General features: G+C 42.9%; 1 protein-coding gene across 1 annotated transcript in view; it reads right to left on the bottom strand.

Annotated features, from left to right (window-relative positions):
* Window positions 1-16,817, bottom strand: part of Thsd7b (thrombospondin type 1 domain containing 7B) — an 872,787-nt gene extending 855,970 nt beyond the window's left edge. Inside the window, exon 1 of the mRNA XM_021198560.2 lies at window positions 16,518-16,817. The gene's annotated coding sequence lies outside the window, so the exon portion shown is untranslated. The remainder of the gene's footprint in view (window positions 1-16,517) is intronic.
* Window positions 16,818-17,184: the final 367 nt, after the last annotated feature.

Below are 17,184 nucleotides of genomic sequence, written 5' to 3'. Positions count from 1 at the left end.
GATGTGTATGTGTGCGTTTACCCCTCCTCATGGACAAATAAATGTAATAAACTGAATATTTTCCAAAGGAAGAGTATTATAAATTATAATTAAGGGTTGCTGTTCTGATTGAGGACTTGTCATTAAGAAAAATACACACAACACACATAGTCAGTACCATACCACAAAACAAACAGATCTCCAGGAAACTCTGGTACCCACTTAATGAAGTATAAGTGTCCCCAAAAAGAAATAATAATAATGTACAAATCACACAGTGGGAATTGAGTGTCCTCAAGCGTGCACGTAGCACACAATGAAACTATAATGTAAACTAGAATGTGTTATAAATTTGACTTAATGCCGGCTCTGATGAAAACAACCGTGTCATTAGCTGTGGTTTTGCTTGACTTGTTAGATTTGAAGGGTACTTTGGGGATGGTTTTGATGACCTGAGTTTCTTTTTAAAAATGAGCTGATGTGTTCCTTTTTCTCCAGATAAATCTCCTGAAGGAGCGTCTAGGTCCTCCCTTACCTTAGAGCAGGCTTCAGGGCTCAGCAAAGGTGCTCAATAAATGCCTGCTCCTAGCAGTTACAATGGCATTACTGAGTCTTTTCTCTTTTAAAGGAACTGATTTAACGTTTCTCTACTTCAATCTCTGCTAGCACCTTAATTTCCTTAAATTGACAGTTTCCGACTAAACGGAAACAGTTACAGAAAAGTAAATCTGGAACAAGGTGCAGAGGCAGGTGCCTGCAACCTCAGCACCAAGAGGCCAAGGCAGGGGACTCAGACTCAGGAGTTCAGGCCAGTCTGGGCTACACAGAAAGAAAGTAAAAGACAAAAAGATGGGGAAAAGGAAGGGAGGGAGGGAGGGAGGGAGGGAGGAAGGAAGGAAGGAAGGAAGGAAGGAAGGAAGGAAGGAAGGAAGGAAAAGAAAGGAAGGAAAAGAAAGGAAGGAAGGAAAAGAAAGGAAGGAAGGAAAAGAAAGGAAGGAAGGAAATGAAAGGAAGGAAGGAAGGAAGGAAGGAAGGAAGGAAGGAAGGAAGGAAGGAAGAAAGAAAGAAAGAAAGAAAGAAGGAAGAAAAAAGAGAGAGGAGGGAGGGGAGGGGAGGAGAGGAGACAGGGGTGAGTGGAAAAGGGGAGCAGAGTAAACCTGGAATAAACCTAGAGTAAAACATGCATCTAAACTAACGTTGAGAAACTCCAACAGCAACTATTAGACAGCTGATGGTCTTTTACAACATCTTATAGGCTTATCAAAACATTCACCACCTAACTATAAATCCCCAGCTTGTCTTGTCTTAGGTGTACATTCCTGTGCAGAATGCAAATGGGTTAGAATGGACTGGCTGGGAAGGCAGAGTCAGCCTGTCAGGCAGGGGATAAGTGTTGTGGGCATTCTGTTCCATCATCTAGGATGGGGAATGAAACACAGAGGCAGGTACAAGAGATTCTAATGCTTCTTCTATCCTGAGCCACAGAAAGGAGAAACCCTCAGTGACTGTTTCTGTGCTGGGTGAGGCTGCCCCAGATCTGGAGGAGGAAAGTAAGGGAGGAAGCAGAAGACCTGGGAGATCCCAGAGCTCCAGGGTTAGAGGGACAGTTTGAATAGCAAAAAGCTAGTGATGAATTTTGAGCAGGAAAGCAAGGTAAAGGACTCAACTATATGGCAATGATACAGCCAAATAAGTAGAGAACAGCTAAAGTGGATCTCAGGTGTTCTTGGAAGAAGTTCTTACTGGCAGTGCTGTTGACCAGAACATTCTGCAAGCACTCCCGTCACTCTCTCTACACTCTGGATCAATAAACACTAGAGGCTCTGAGGGCACCTGTGTCTGAGAGCACGCTCATCCTTACACTGCTTTAAGCTTCCACCCCTTAACTTATTGGCTGCAAAGTCCTCTCGGAAGAGAAGAGGGGCATGTCTGTTCTTGCAGCATTTCCCTACATAGTTGATAAGCTATGCTATTCCCCTACATAGTTAATGAAGCATTGCTATCTTGTTAATAAATCAGAATTAAGTTGTGTTTGATGAATGCATGTCTCGTGTAACTGGAAAAGGCAAGTGTGCCACCTTCAACACAAGTTTGCAGTTACTTTATTTTATTTTATTTATTTTATTTTAACAAAGAGTGCTGTGTTTCGTTAGCTTCCAGTTTACACTTAGTGCAAAGTCACTCATTTTTCTTGTCTGACTCGTCAGTGCTTACGTTGGCAACTTTAGAATAGAAGAGTCCAAATGGCAAGATGAAAAGGACTTTGCCAATGCACAGTTGGCTCCTTGAGTGTAGTAAGATCTCTCTCTCTCTCTCTCTCTCTCTCTCTCTCTCTCTCTCTCTCTCTCTCTCTGCGTGCGTGTGTGTGTGTGTGTGTGTGTGTGTGTGTGTGTACATGTGGAAGCCAAAAGTTGATGTTGGTGGTCTTTTTAATCACTATCTTAATTTGTGAAACACTAACCTGGTGCTCACCATATCAACCAGACTGACTGCCCACCACAGCCCAGCAATCCTCTCATGTCCACCTCTGAAGCACTGGGAATGCTGGTCTGCAGCACCACAGTCAACTTTATCGTGGTTTCTGGGGATGGAACTCGGGTCTTCATGCTTTTGTAGCTGGAATGTAACCTAGTGAGTCACCTCTCCAGGACCTTTAATTATATCTGTATACATCTTCATCATGAATATGAACTGGAAAACATCCACTGAATTTGACAACTGGGAAAAGGTTTGTAACTTTGACAGATGTGTTTCAGCTGTAATCAAGACCAGACCTGGTAGCTTTAAGTGTTAAGTTTCAAATGCAGATACTGACATGGTAGTTGCAAAGCTAACATTTTGGAAAAAAATAAATAAATAGATAAATAAACAAGATATGAAAATTCAGGAAAAAGTATAGCTGGCTTGTTCCATAAAAGAACTTCTGTCCATACAGGAAAAGCACTTCACAGTCAATGTGCTGCCTGGTGTTTAACTTCCCACCATGTGTTATAGCCCTTTGAATGAGAAATATCCCTCAGATGTTCATGGATTTGAACAGGGTTTTCCTTCCAGTTTGGGGAGCTTGGGGAGCTTTGAGGATGTGCAGCCTAGAGGAAGTGTGTCACTGGGGACAGGCTTTGAGGGTGTATAGCCTTGCCTCACTTCCTTCTCTCTCTCTCTCCCTTTCTCCCTCCCTCCCTCCCTCCTTTCCTCTCTCCCCCTCCTCCCTCCCTCCTCCTCCCCTCTCTCCTCCCAGTGATTGGATGAAATGCAATCACTATGCTTCCTGACTGCCAGGCTGGTCTTCTGCTCCCACTGCCATGAATTCTCTACCACGAGGGGCTATATCCCTCTCCCAGAACTGTAACCCAAGGTAAACCGTTCTCCCCTAACTTTTGCTTTTTCTGGTCTGAATATTTTATCTCAGCAACAGATAAATACCAAACACACTCTTATTCATAAAGTTTCTCTTACTTGTGTAGAATACACACTCTGATGAGGATAAAGAGATTTCGCCAACCTCAAAGCACCATGCTTTTTTTCTCTCTACTCCTTCCAATCATTTCTTCCATTGTCTTCAACCAAATTCTATTTGTGAACACATGTGATAACAAAGACTAGAAATGGTTTTGCCTTTCCTCATTATTCGTCGTGAATTTTCATTCTTGCCATTAGATGTATTTGTATACCTATGCCTACATAGCCCACTACATTCTTTCCGACCACTCGTACTCCTAAAAGGCTTCCTGGCATAAATGGTTTCATGCTATTTTGGGTACTTCTGCTCTCAGTTGTTGGGGCTGAATGATGGCCTTGCTATTTCAGATGCTTTGATCTTGTCAGAATTTACCAAACATGCATGCTTGCCAAATGTGTTGCCAAACCAGTGGATAATTTTATCCCTGCCACACAATGGCAAACACCAAAACACCAAGCCTGTTCATCTTAGATTTTAAGGATTTGGGTCTTGTTGCATTTAGACTATGACCATCTCAATTTTGAAAACCACAGAGTTTGAGAATGGAATGCAGCTTTTCATTCACCAGTAAACAAGGAAGAACCCACATGGCTAGCCTGCAGTGGTGTTACTGTTTCAAATAAACCCTTAGAGAAGTTTCACCTGTCTTCAACTTCAAAGTGCTACATGCAATGTGATTTCATAAGGAGGAAGCATAGCAGCAATCCTTATTAAAGAATCATGTGTATAGTCAGGATCAGAATAAAAAAGTTGAGAAATTTTTGACAGAAACAAAAACATAGATTTGGACCTAACTATCTCCCTCTGCATATAGGATCTCTTCATTGATAAGTTCCCATACATGCAACTTTTTCTATGCAGTATTCTTTTCTTATTTTCTACACATTTATACAAGAACTTCATGAAAACTCCTTTGTCTCTGGTAAATTGTGGGATATCCTTGTACACCCCAGCTAGAGAAAAATAGTACATAGTGCTATGTCAAGCAGTGTGGAAGCATTCACTATGAACCGAAAAACATTATCTTGGTCTATAAAAGTTGAGATCTTACAAAGTGAGTTCCAGGACAGCCAGGGCTATACAGAGAAACCCTGTCTCAAAGAACGAAAAAAAAAAAAAAAAAAGTTGAGCTCTATCATACTGATGGCACGTTACTACAGTCAGTTCTTACACTGACTTACACTGCCCCACATTTTTTCATTGATTCCTTTTGCTCATAGACAATAAGCAGTAATCCAGGTATTATTTAGCCCTACATTCTTCAGGAGACACTGCCATCCTCACAGAGGCATTTGGAAGCACTATGTGTGTGTGTGTGTGTGTGTGTGTGTGTGTGTGTGTGTGTGTCTGCATGCTCACACAAATGCATGTAATACAAGAAATAAAACTCAAGTTCACAGGAATGTTTGGCAAGTGATGAACATCTCAGCTACATCTTCAATCAGTACCCTTAGATAAGCTATGGATATGGCTTCATCCCATGGCATACTTTTTAGAAATAAAAACCATGACTGTATACTCTGATCTAGTTGATCTGTTAGAGGTCACTGAGGGTAATCAACAGAGATGAACATGTCAGACAAGTAGATGCTCACAGTGGCCAGAAGAGAGTGTCAGACATCCAGAAGGTAGAGTGGTTGTGATCTATCTGACTTGGGTGCTGGGATCAAACCCCAGATCCTCTGCCAGAGCACCAAACACTCTGAACCACTGAGTCATCTTTCCAGCACCAACACGTGACTTTTGAGTATCACTTTCCACAGATGGGTGAGCATACAGACAAAGAGGTGACAGGTATATGAAAAGGTGATTCAATTTGCCAAGGAAAGAAGATGAATACATCTCCTCTCCATGAAATTTCTATATTGGAATTGGTTCTTTGTACTTGATTTTTATCTACTCCATGTTATGGACACAGCAGGTATTTCATTGAATCATCGTTCAGTTTATTCACATAGCTTACAAACACATCTTATATTTTACACTAGCTTGTATTACTATGTGAAAATCGCTTTCAATAAAAGCCTAAATAAGAGTTTCACTGGAAGAAGCATCATGTCCACAGGCAGTGTGCTTGTGGTCTACTGCCTGCATATTCCAAATGCAGAACCTAAGGACCATGCGCATGCTATTAGATGATATATCTTTAGAATGCATCATCACAAGAAACTTCCTTACCGTGAAAAGTCCATATCTTCTTTTAATGAGCAACTAAAAGTCTGTTTAAGGTACCTGTATAGAGAGAGGGTCTTCACCAAACATGACTTGAGACGACTGAAGTTTCACATGAACATGTTTCACTCAGGAGATGTTGCAGACACAAAGAGAACCCAAGAATCCGTATATGTCCCTCACAATGAGAGGACTGCCATACTCTGATTTTTCAACTGAATGATGTCACACCCCAGAGGGCCAGTTCCTGTCAGAAATCCATCTTGAGCAAAACCTTTCATCTCTCTGAGAAAAAAATGCAACCTGTCAGGAAATGAATCAATCTTACCAAATGGTTACTAGAATTTGACCAGAAATATCACTCTGGTGGGTCACGTGTCACTTCTGGCTATAGTCATCATAACAAGGATGGAGAAAGAGGGGAACCATCTTTTGGTGAAGCCCATCAGGTATATGGATGGTCTGGATGATCAGTTAGGTTCAACTTAAGGGATAGCATGTATTTTTCACACACTCCCTGCAAATGCGCAGATTCTTGAAAAGTCTGCTCCCTATTGGACAGGCTACACATACACCCTAGCAAATCCATGGACATGGACAATGAAAAGGTCAGAGAAAATGGGGTTTACTAAGCTGGGAAACAGGGTACGAGATGACTTGGTGACTTCACCCTGTGCATGAATACTTGTCAAATGGAAGCCAGAAAAGTGTATTTCATCTTCACCAGTAGAAGGCATATGGGATTTAGCCTTTTACAGATGAGGGACACAGAAATCTTCTTGTCTTATAGGTTGAGGAACTAAATGTGTCCCTGGGAGACAGTAGGTAAGGGCTTATATGTGAGTGTGTGTGTGTGTGTGTGTGTGTGTGTGTGTGTGTGTGTGTGTGTGTGTGTGTNGTGTGTGTGTGTGTGTGTGTGTGTGTGTGTGTGTGTGTGTGTGTGTGTATGCGTGGTGTATATGTTCACATCGTATGTCATTTGTCTTCCTCAATCTCTCTTCCACTTAAACTAAAGCCCATATGCTGAGCAAAGCTGTCTAGCCAGGATGCTCCAGGGATCTACCTGTCTCCATCTCCTCAGCATGGTGTTACACAGAGTATTACAGATATGTGTGCAAAGTTTGGCCTTCTCACAAAGATGCTAGAGATAAGAATTCATGTAGTTTCTCAAATACATCACTGGTTAGATGATCTCCATTGTCCCTAAGAGTCTCCCCCAAGACATTATTCATACCAGCATTTAAGGGTAAACTTGATAAACATAGGAAGAGACTGGGATGCATGCTTTAGAAACCAACCAGGTAGTCAAAAGCAAATGGAAGAGTGGCATTCTTGTGAATGTGGTTTTAAGGCATACACACAATAGAGAGGCCATCAGTAATGTACAACTACAAGCACTTGGTGCTCATTGAAGGATACATTTTAGCTTGCAAGTGTAAAACACAGATGGGATTTTGAGACATGTTACATCAAAGATCTTTAGCATTTCATGAATAACTTGTCTATAATCCATACATATGAAAATGAAATGTGTAGATATATGCATGTAGTAGCATATTTTACTAACATTAACTTTAACTTTATTTTTTTAATAAAATGACTAGGAGGAAATGGAAGGGTGAACATGTGTTTTGTACTCATGGCTCACCATCCATTTCTGGTGAGAATGCTGTTCTAGAGTCACATTGTGGGGATAAATGCTGAGCTAGGTCAATTCATTTACTATTACTGTATCTTCAAAATAATAGTAGTAGTAACAACAGCACAAGTACTAAGACCTGGATGTGGTGGTAAACATATTTAATCCTAGTGCTTGGGAGGTAGAGGGAGAAAGATTTCTATGAGTTCAAGGTCAACCTATTCATAAGTGCCAGGTCCGACAGGGCTACACAGCAAAACCTTGTCTCCTTTGTTTGTTTGTTTGTTTGTTTGTTTGTTTGAGTGAGTGAGGCAGAGTCTCTCACTGACCTAGAACTCGCTGGCTCAACACCAGTGATCTTCCTGTTTCCACTTGCTTAACCTAAGAGCATCAGCACAAACCATCACACCCAAGTTTCTTAAAGGGATTCTAGAGATTTGAACTCAGATTCTCATGCTCTCAGACAAGAACTTCAGCAAAGGAGCCTTCTTGCCAGCCCCCTCAAAAGTTTTTAAAGAGGATTTCCCAAACTAACACATGAAGAGCAGCATCAGGAATGTAGTGTGACACAGAAAACCATCAATCCATGCACCCTCTCTGCATAATACTCTCTAATATAGTTGTTTATCCTCTGCCTGAACATCCACAAAGAGGAGGAACTCACATTTCCATGAGAAAACCTATCTCACTTTCAGACAGCTCTGAATATGAACATGTTCACTCCTGGAATGAGTAAAAAAAAAAATCTCTCTCCAACTCCAACTCTTTTGCACTTCTTTATGTATGATTCTGTCAGGAGCAAAGAGGGAAACTGGTCGTATTCCAATTGCTATATTTCTGTATAAAATGTGAAGACACTTCAGTATGGGACATGGGTTTATTATACAATCCCACAGAACTCCACATCAAAAAAACTTCCTGCTGACTGAGCAAAATCCTTTCAATAAAGAGATCTTTTTAAATTCTTAAGTAATTTTCATTTTGTTATTATTTGTGTGTGGTATGGTGTGTGTGTGTGTGTGTGTGTGTGTGAGAGAGAGAGAGAGAGAGAGAGAGAGAGACAGAGACAGAGACACAGACAGAGACACAGACAGAGACAGAGAGACAGAGAGACAGACAGAGACAGAGAGAGAGAGTTTAGATTTACACATACTACATACAGCATGTGTGTGGAGGTCAGAGGACAGTTTTTACAGATCAGTTCTTGCTGTTCATCGTGGGTTCTGGGAATCAAACTCAGGATGTAAGGCTCTTGCAGCAAGCACTTTTACCTATGGAATCACCTTGCAACCCCAATAAATAATACTTTAAAACATGTTTTAGGGGCTGTGGAGATGGCTCAGCAGTTAATGAGTGTGCTTGATGCTCTTGCATTAGATCAAGGTTCAGTTCCTAGCCCTCATGTATGGTGGCTCACCATAGAATAAAACTTCAACTCCAGTGAAGCCGATGCCTCCTTCTGGCCTTTACAGAGACCTGCATGCATATGCAGGCACACATATAAATAATAACAAAGTTTTCTTTTTAATGAAAAGCACACAATGGTTTCTCACAAATGCTCACTCAGGAACAGCTCCTATCTTCTCATTGACATTATCTCCTAGGACTAAGGATACCTTCAGTGGGTACATGGTGACACAAAAATGGTGAATACAAACATCATCTGCCCACCTCTCTTAACCCAGTCCCAGGAATGGCCAAGGTCACTGCCATCCACTCCTATTCACATCTGAAATCTTACCACTCCCTTGCTTTCTCTTGTGAATTCAAAGCTAAGATTCCCACACAGCTGCTCAAACAGTTCTGTTTTAATAACCCACTTAATAAAAAGGAACATGGATATGGTGGGGGATTTTCCAGGTCTGAATTTCCTGAAACTGGCAATGGTTCCTTAGAAAGCCAACTAAAATAAAATGATGTCTTGTCTCAGGATTTTGCAACTTCTGTGGCCTTAGACAAGGTGACTATTCAGTAGCCATCTCCACAGAAATGAAACCACCCATCACCTCATGCCCTATGCCCAACCCCCAGGGGGACCTGGTTCTTTAAGATTCAGAAGTAGCAAAATTTTACAGGGCTCCAGAAGTCAACAAAACTTACAAGTCTCTTGAAGCTCCTAAAACTTACAAGACCCACAAGGCCCCTTCCTAAGGCTGCATGTGTAACAGTTACTATGAAGAGGAGGAACTCCAGGAATGCAGCTTGTGTATGCCATCACACATAGTAAAGTGAAGCTTTCATGGATTCAGCTTTCTTTAAGGCATCCTCCCTCCTGGAGGCAACCCTGATAAACTAGCCTGTTCTCTAAGGTAAGATTAAGCAGAATGCTTTCTTGGTAGTCAATTGGGCCAGTGCCCTATCTTGGATGAACAGATGCTTTTTTTTTTCTCATGTTTCCCTAGCATAGGTCATAAAAATGTGCCAAGGTTCCCTCAGTCCCAGCATCCTAATATGAAAAAAAAAAGACACTGAAAATGTTTTCTGCTTTGAAATAACAGTTAATATGATTTGACAAAGTGGTCCTCGTACACTCAGCCTGATGTGTAGCATGTCAGAGGTCATTGATAACTGGCAGCCACTGCCCTTGTCCACCTGTGTGCTGTTAGTCTTCTCCCAATATGTCCTCAAATGGCTGTTGTCACCCAGGCCCCTGTCACTGTCTCCTCCTCAGCACTTTCCAGAACTCACAGTAGAAAGGACTGCCCTTTCCTACTCAAAGCCAGTGCCATCAGAACTCCACCAGTAGATGCTAATGAGGAAACTGATTTAATCAGATAATAAAATTAGATTTTACCCCCTGAGTTGTTTGGGCAGAGAAAGGACTTTATGAACTATCCTAATCAGAGAAATCTCAGTGAAAACATAATTAAAACCGAGTTTTAACTTGTGGGTAGGATTTGGAAAACTGCTGAGAGAGGAGGTGGGAGAAAAGGTGTGTGTGACCTTGTTGGATAAGATGTGAGTCTTGTGGGTATCTTGAAAGAGGCAGGGTTGGTAAAAGAGGGCAGGTAACAGGAAGTTGATGACTGGTACAAGTTCAAGCTGATGTAGGATCTAGAAGGTTATTTTTCTATACAAGTGGACTTTCTACTTTTTTAGGGACCATCCAACAGTGTTTAAGTTTAGTCACAAGAAATTAAAAGGGGGCCAACAAGACAGATTAGCAGGTAAAAGTAATTGCTGACAATCTTGAGAGTCTGAGTTTAAGTCCCAGAATTTACAAGGTAAAGAGAGAAAAACGACTCCTATGAGTTATTCTCTCTGACCTCCACACATGTCGACATATGCCTATACAAGATCAATTGATCTCTCTCTCTCTCTCTCTCTCTCTCTCTCTCTCTATCACACACACACACACACACACACACACACACACACACACACACGATAAAAAGAAATCTCAAAGAAAATATGAAAAATTTTTCCTCAAAGAATTTTGGAGGGCATTATTAACAACTCACCTCTCTGTGCTTGTCCAGGAAGCATTACAATTTAAATAATATGATAATTTTTGTAAAAAATAAAGCTTTAAAATGAATGGAAGTCAGTATAAAAATAAATCAACTTTAATTCTAAAGACTAGAAATGGAGGAGGCAGGAAAGAAAAATAACTACTTTTTCCCTGAAAAAAAAAAAAAATTCTGTCGAATTCCTCCTGTGCACATAATTTTGATGAAGGGTCTGAGCAGCTGTGGGAAAGATGATCTATCCATGCAGTGGGTGACCTTGATTAGAAATTTGGTTCTGCCCCTATTGCTTGTTTTATGTTTAAGCATCTTCATATTTCTGTAGAGAGGCAAATCAAGTTGAAAATACAGTGACTTTATCTGAATTGATAACTCAGGTGGGAGGGGCTTCCATACCTTGAGGCAATCAGTACACCCTGTTTAAATAGATATAAATGGTATAGGCAAAACACTACAATATAAATGCAAACATATTTTAAATTCAACTCCATAGGATACCAATGGTTGCACTTAGTCTTGTCCTGACTAAAATCATCCAGACATAGTATTAACATATTACAACTGCTAGCACTCAGGTACAAGCCAACTGGAAGACATAATAGCCTAAAGGGGGGGGGGGGGTTTGATACTCCTAGTAGCTGAAACAATACCATCTAAGGAAAGTTAGGGGAGCCACCTGCAGGACACCAGCATAGTGAAGTCGCCAAGGGACCTGCACAGGACCTGTTTACCTACAAGTACAGAAATACTTTGATATTTTCATATTCTGTATGGCTGTATCAATCACAGTGTCCAGATCACCCCCAAAACACCTAACATAAGCACAAGCAATAGAAATCAATAGAGGAACGTCCAGAAGCAAACTCAGAAAGGCATTACTGCAAGCCTCAGCGTTACTATAATTAAAACACCTCACTTATACCTAATGCATGGTGTGCTTATAAAAATACCATCTGAAAGGACCCAAAATTAAAATAAGCGTTACTACAAAACGACAGACCAAGACCAAGGCAACGGAGCCTGACTGCTGCGAAGTTTCGAGTTCTTCGCATTGCTGTGTTTCTTCCAAAAGTAATGGGCTGTGCAGTAACATAGCACCAGGGCACCAATCTGCAGCCAGCCCTCAGGCAGGCAAGTGGAACCCAGCAAAGAGCTTTTCCTGCAGTCAAGGCGTTCAGGGATCAGTTGTGCCTTAGTTACTTGGGATTCCGTTTTTAGCTGCTGCATATTTAATTACAAAGGGCTCACAGTTAAAATATGCCTAGAGAGGCAAAAGCACAAACCAGCCTTGTAATCTTTGCTGCAAAATCCCGTCTCCTCTGGTGCAGATAGTCTTTTTGTTGAACACAGGAAACACCGCCATGGGCATCCCCTCCTCCAGGTCAAGAGTTACACTTTTTCCTTATGAGGACCATATTTTAACCTATCCCCTCACCCAATAAAGAAAAAAAAAAAAACTACCAGATGTGCATATCACAGCAAAGAGTTGTTTTAGAATTATTCAATCACGGATACCAAATAACCAGAAGTTAATATGTTCTCTGAGATGCTCCGAAATGCCCTGTGTTTTTTCCAGCTCTGTAGCACAGTCCCATAACACACTAGTTCTTACATGCCCCAACCAGGTGACTTGATTGTTCCCTTGACAAGCTGAGTGTGAGTTCAGCTCTCCACATTTTGCAGAGACCCACAAGCTTTTTACCCATAGTGAAATCTATTCCACAGCACCTCTAGTGTTCTAAAAATTCACCAAAGGAGAAGAAGGAACTGAATTTCACTAACCGTCTGCTTCCCTCTTCTCTTCTGATATAATACCTGATCTAATAGCTATGGGGTGCTCATCTTAAACCACCAGCTAGAAACAGGACATTGGCATCACCCTTCCAAGGCTCAAGAAGCATCACAGAAAAGGAGGAGGTTCAAAGACTGCAAGAGTTACAGGTTGGGAGTGCTGTGAAAGTATCTCCAGGACAGAACATAGCCACTGCCCTCAGGAACGCACTGTGACTGTGATTACCAACACAACACACACATAAGACTGAACCCATCACTAGGCCATAAAGGCTAGGAGAGGGCTCATAATGTCCAACTTGTCACTGGAAGTCTCTGGACAACTAATGTGTGTTGAGAGAGTCAACTGTCTCTGTGTTTGGTGGTGCAGCCATTGATAAACTCTCTACATTCCAGTAAATAACTCTGGACTCTAGCTCAGCAATGTTACCCCAATTAAACACTGTGGATCCAGAACAAAGAGACCAAGTGGAGTGACTTTGCTGGAATAAAGGAAGATTTTAGTAGGAAATAGAGAAGGCTCAGCAAGTATAACTGTAGTGAAAACTCAGTGTATATGTATGTGAGATTGTCAAAGAATAAAAAGTAGAATAGGGAGAAATCATCAGTAGATTATTGCAAGCAACCGGCCATATCATTAGCCATGGCTGTTTTCTATGGGGGAAAAAAACAGTAGCATAATTTCAATCAATGGAGAAATTTTAAAGGAGAAAACCTGAGGATAAAAACATTTAACTTGGAGCAAGATGCCAGTGATTTGAAATGTGCTCACCCACAGATTCCAATCAGACTCACAACAGTAAACTTGGAGAATTAAATCAGACCTAAAAGTCTTCCCACTTTCACAGGTTTGATGCGTTAATTATCACTTAGATATTAATCCTGCTAACAACTCTAAATTAAGGACTCATGGTATAGCTACGAAGCTGCCTGGTGCTAAAACGATTATGGCTGAGTGTCTTTTAAAGTTGTATACTGGGATATATCTCCTTGTGAAAACATAAAGAATTTAACATTAAATTCAGACTCGGAACTCTAGAAGTTTATGAGGCTCCTTCCAGCGGTTGAGGGTCGTGAGCTGCCCTTTTGTTGTTCAAGGGACAAGCTCCTGTGCCTCTGAAGCCTGGCTGCTTATGGTGCTGTTCATTTTTTCCCCAACAACTGGTATAGTTGACACTATTTAGAATTCTTAAATCTGTTTATCTTAATCATTCACTTAATGTATTGTATCATTTGTCATTTTGACTGCTCACTGAATAGGACCACTCAGCCTTTCTCTATCATTCTATTCAAGCCTTTCAATCAAAATTATTACGTTAATGCCTAATCTTAACAAAGGTATACAGAACATCAAAATTGCAGTTTGGGCAAGATGGCTTTTTAATCTATAAAAGAATTGTATCACTCTAGCTTCAACTTCTGAAGTACAATTAAAAGGGGTTGGCAGACTGAAAATGGTTCAGACACTCCTCTCCCATTAACTTCCGTCCTAGCTTTTCATTCTGTCTGTTTAGTCAGCGACTTAAAGACAAACTTCATTTCTACAGATATAATAAAAAAAAATACTCCTTCAGAAATAAGACTCACAGCAAGTAGACGACGTTTTCAATGGCCTTTGTGAAGAAGAACATCTTAAGCATCATTTCCCTTCCACCCCTTCTCTCCCCCTGAAAGGCAAGCTCAGTAGAGAACGGAGTAGTACATTCAGTCACCAACTTACCAATGCCAATCTCCAAAGCAGCCGTCTGTTTTTGCCTGCTCTTTATGATTGTTTCCCATGTGTCTAGCCTTTCAAGTTTTTAACAAGCAGCAACTTGGATGAAAAATAAATGAAGAAGGATGAAGCAATACTGCACAGAACATTTTTTTGAAGTATCAATTTAAGTAATGAGGAAAATATTGAGTGAAGCCATTGTAGTTCAAACCCCACAATAGACCTAAGAGGCCCATGTCCACAGATGGGACTCTCCAGGATGTCTCCAAGCCCTTGAGGTGTCTTCAGAACCCTAAAAGGTCTCCAGGTACACAGAGCTTCTGGACCTGTCTATGAGAACAGGTGAGACTTCTCCACGTCCTCTAAAGCAACATGACTCTCACAATTCTTAAGACGAGTATGGACAAGTTGCCACAGACTAGAAAAATCACCTCTTCCATCCTTTTTCACTTAAATTTGCATGAACAGGAGTTTCCAGTCCTTGGCTTCCAACAAGTACACAATAACCAGGGAGCATAGAAGCCAGGCTGGAGGATTCCACTCCCTCCTGATGTTCCTGTGCCCCTAAGACAACAGGGAACTTGCCGGGTTAAGTTTTCAAAGACCTTGCGAGGAAAAGCACTGAGGTTTTAAAACAGGAGAGCCTCGAGATTGAAACTTTCTATAACCCTCAACCCACAAAGTCCAAAGCACACACTCACCACTGAACAGGTTGTCTTGATTTGGTGAGAGGTATCCCTAAGTGGCTCTAGGGAACCCTTAACTGAATTAGAAGGAGGGGGGTTTCCCTGTTGATCAGCTCCTCCCAGTTACCCAACAACCCCAGATTGTTTTCTGAAAGGCCAGAGGGAATAAGATCTCTCTGACATCCAAAGATAGCCTGGAAAAAGGAAACTCCAGAAACACAATCCACAGGCACACACACACACACACACACACACACACACACACATACACACACAAACACACACACTCCCCACAGGTTGGTTGGTATGACCCCTGCCTGCACGATTACCCATCTAGTAATAAACCTCACAGATGTGTTGAGAAAACATCAGGCAGGTGCTTACTACCCGATCACCACATACAAGAATACTTGAAGGAGGGCAGTAGCCCATTGCCAACATATCACCCCAACAGAAAAAGGAGCCCAACAGAAAAAAGGAGCACCAGAATCCCTGGCACTTTCTACAGAGTGAACCTAAGTCTTCTGATATCACTGGACTCCACTCACTGGGCAGAATTGACTCGCGGGAGCTCTTAAAGGATGCTCATTCTTTAAGAATTTTCAAAAGAAAAAAGTGCCATTAAATACCATTCCTGCCTCTACAAGTGTGTGTGTGTGTGTGTGTGAGAGAGAGAGAGAGAGAGAGAGAGAGAGAGAGAGAGAGACTCCAAGCTTTCCAACTTCAAGACATTTCAATGTATGAGGACGCCTAGAGCTGAGGTTTCATTTCTCTTTTCAAATAACTTTAATAGTGTATAGAACATGCAAGCTGCAAAGTGGGAGCGGGAGCGGCAGGAGAAAGCATGGTCCTTCTTGCTTCCTACCCTCATAAACTGGACCCGTTGTTTTCCTCTCTCTCTCTCTCTCTCTCTCTCTCTCTCTCTCTCTCTCTCTCTCTCTAAAAAAAAAAAAAAAAAAAAGCAATGTGGTGTCATGTCCAACCTGTGCGCTCCCCTGTCCCCCAGGACACCCCTTGCCCCCTCAAGAACCATGGGCATGTAAACTGTTGCTGTGGCCTCCTGTCGCTGCAGAAATCAGAGGACGCTGCAAAACTTCTTGGCTTGCTCAGGTATCCTCTTGGGTCCCTGAGCACCCATGCGCGGATTTCGCAGTCCGGGCTACCCAAAGGGGACCCTTCAGTCGACCAGTTTGAAAAACCTACAGAACTCCCCGTGCTGGGATCTGAAAGCTTTAAGGTTCCACGCTCAGGATGGGGAACCACCGGTTCCTTTCATAGGTTCCCCACAAAGCAAGCTTGAACCCCATGTGTGTTCAGTCCAATTGCCTGAGACCTATGCCCAAGTCGCGGGGTGTCCCTGCCTGCCCTCCCGATTAGAGAATCCAAGCATTCTACACCCCAGCAGCCAATCCTTCCCGCAGCCCAGAGCCAAAGGCTCCGGTTCCAAGTTCCCGCGACTGGCTGGAAGAAGGGACGAGGGAAGGTCCCTGGCTATGAAAGTCTGTGCGGGAGGCGCCCCCATTCGGGGCAGCTATCTCTCCATCCGGCCAGCCAAGGGGACCCGCGGTATCAGTCCCTGCCAGCTGGGGCACAGAGCGGCCGCACTCACCAGCCTCGCCCGAGCCGCAGCTGCAGCTTCTGGGAGCCGACGAGCCCCGAGCTTCCCCAGTGAAGATGGTGGTGTGTGTCGGGAGACCACCCATTCCAGCGTCTGGCAACCCGGCTGCGACTCTGGCTGCTCAGCACTGAAGCAGGAGGAAGAGGAGGACGAGGAGGAGGAGGAAGAAACGGCGCAGTCGGACGCCATCTGCTGTACACCTCTGCGCATCCATTGGCTGCCTGGTGCGTCCCCGGGAGCCGCGGGGCGCCGGGCCGCGGGGAGCCACCTTTGCGCCTAGCCTCCCACAGCAGCTGCTCCGGTGCCCCTCCCTCATGCTTTCCCCTCCCCCCTCATCTCTCCTCCTGGCCCTCCTCCCCTTCTCTGGGTTAGTGCACCCTTCAGACCCCAGGACTCGCCAAACCAGCTCCCTAGGTGAGCAGCCTAAGGTGCAACCCCTTGGCTCCTCTGCACCCCTCAAAGCCAACTGTTTTCCCAACTCTAATGCAGGAGTGCAGGTGCCTGCTAAATGAGGGAGACTCCCCAGCTGGGCTGAGCACCTGGTGCCTAACCATTCTGAGCCTGGGGTAAGCAAAAGGGAAGTCCAAGGGAAGCTGGGGTGGGGTTGATCTTGGCACACTTGCCTGCAGGCACTTACTGAGGCATTCTTCAAGCTTCC

The sequence above is a fragment of the Mus pahari genome, chromosome 5 (genome assembly GCF_900095145.1).
Source record: "Mus pahari chromosome 5, PAHARI_EIJ_v1.1, whole genome shotgun sequence".
NCBI lineage: Eukaryota > Metazoa > Chordata > Mammalia > Rodentia > Muridae > Mus > Mus pahari.
Note: the sequence above shows the minus strand (reverse complement) of the source record. Positions and strands in the feature narration are given on the sequence as shown.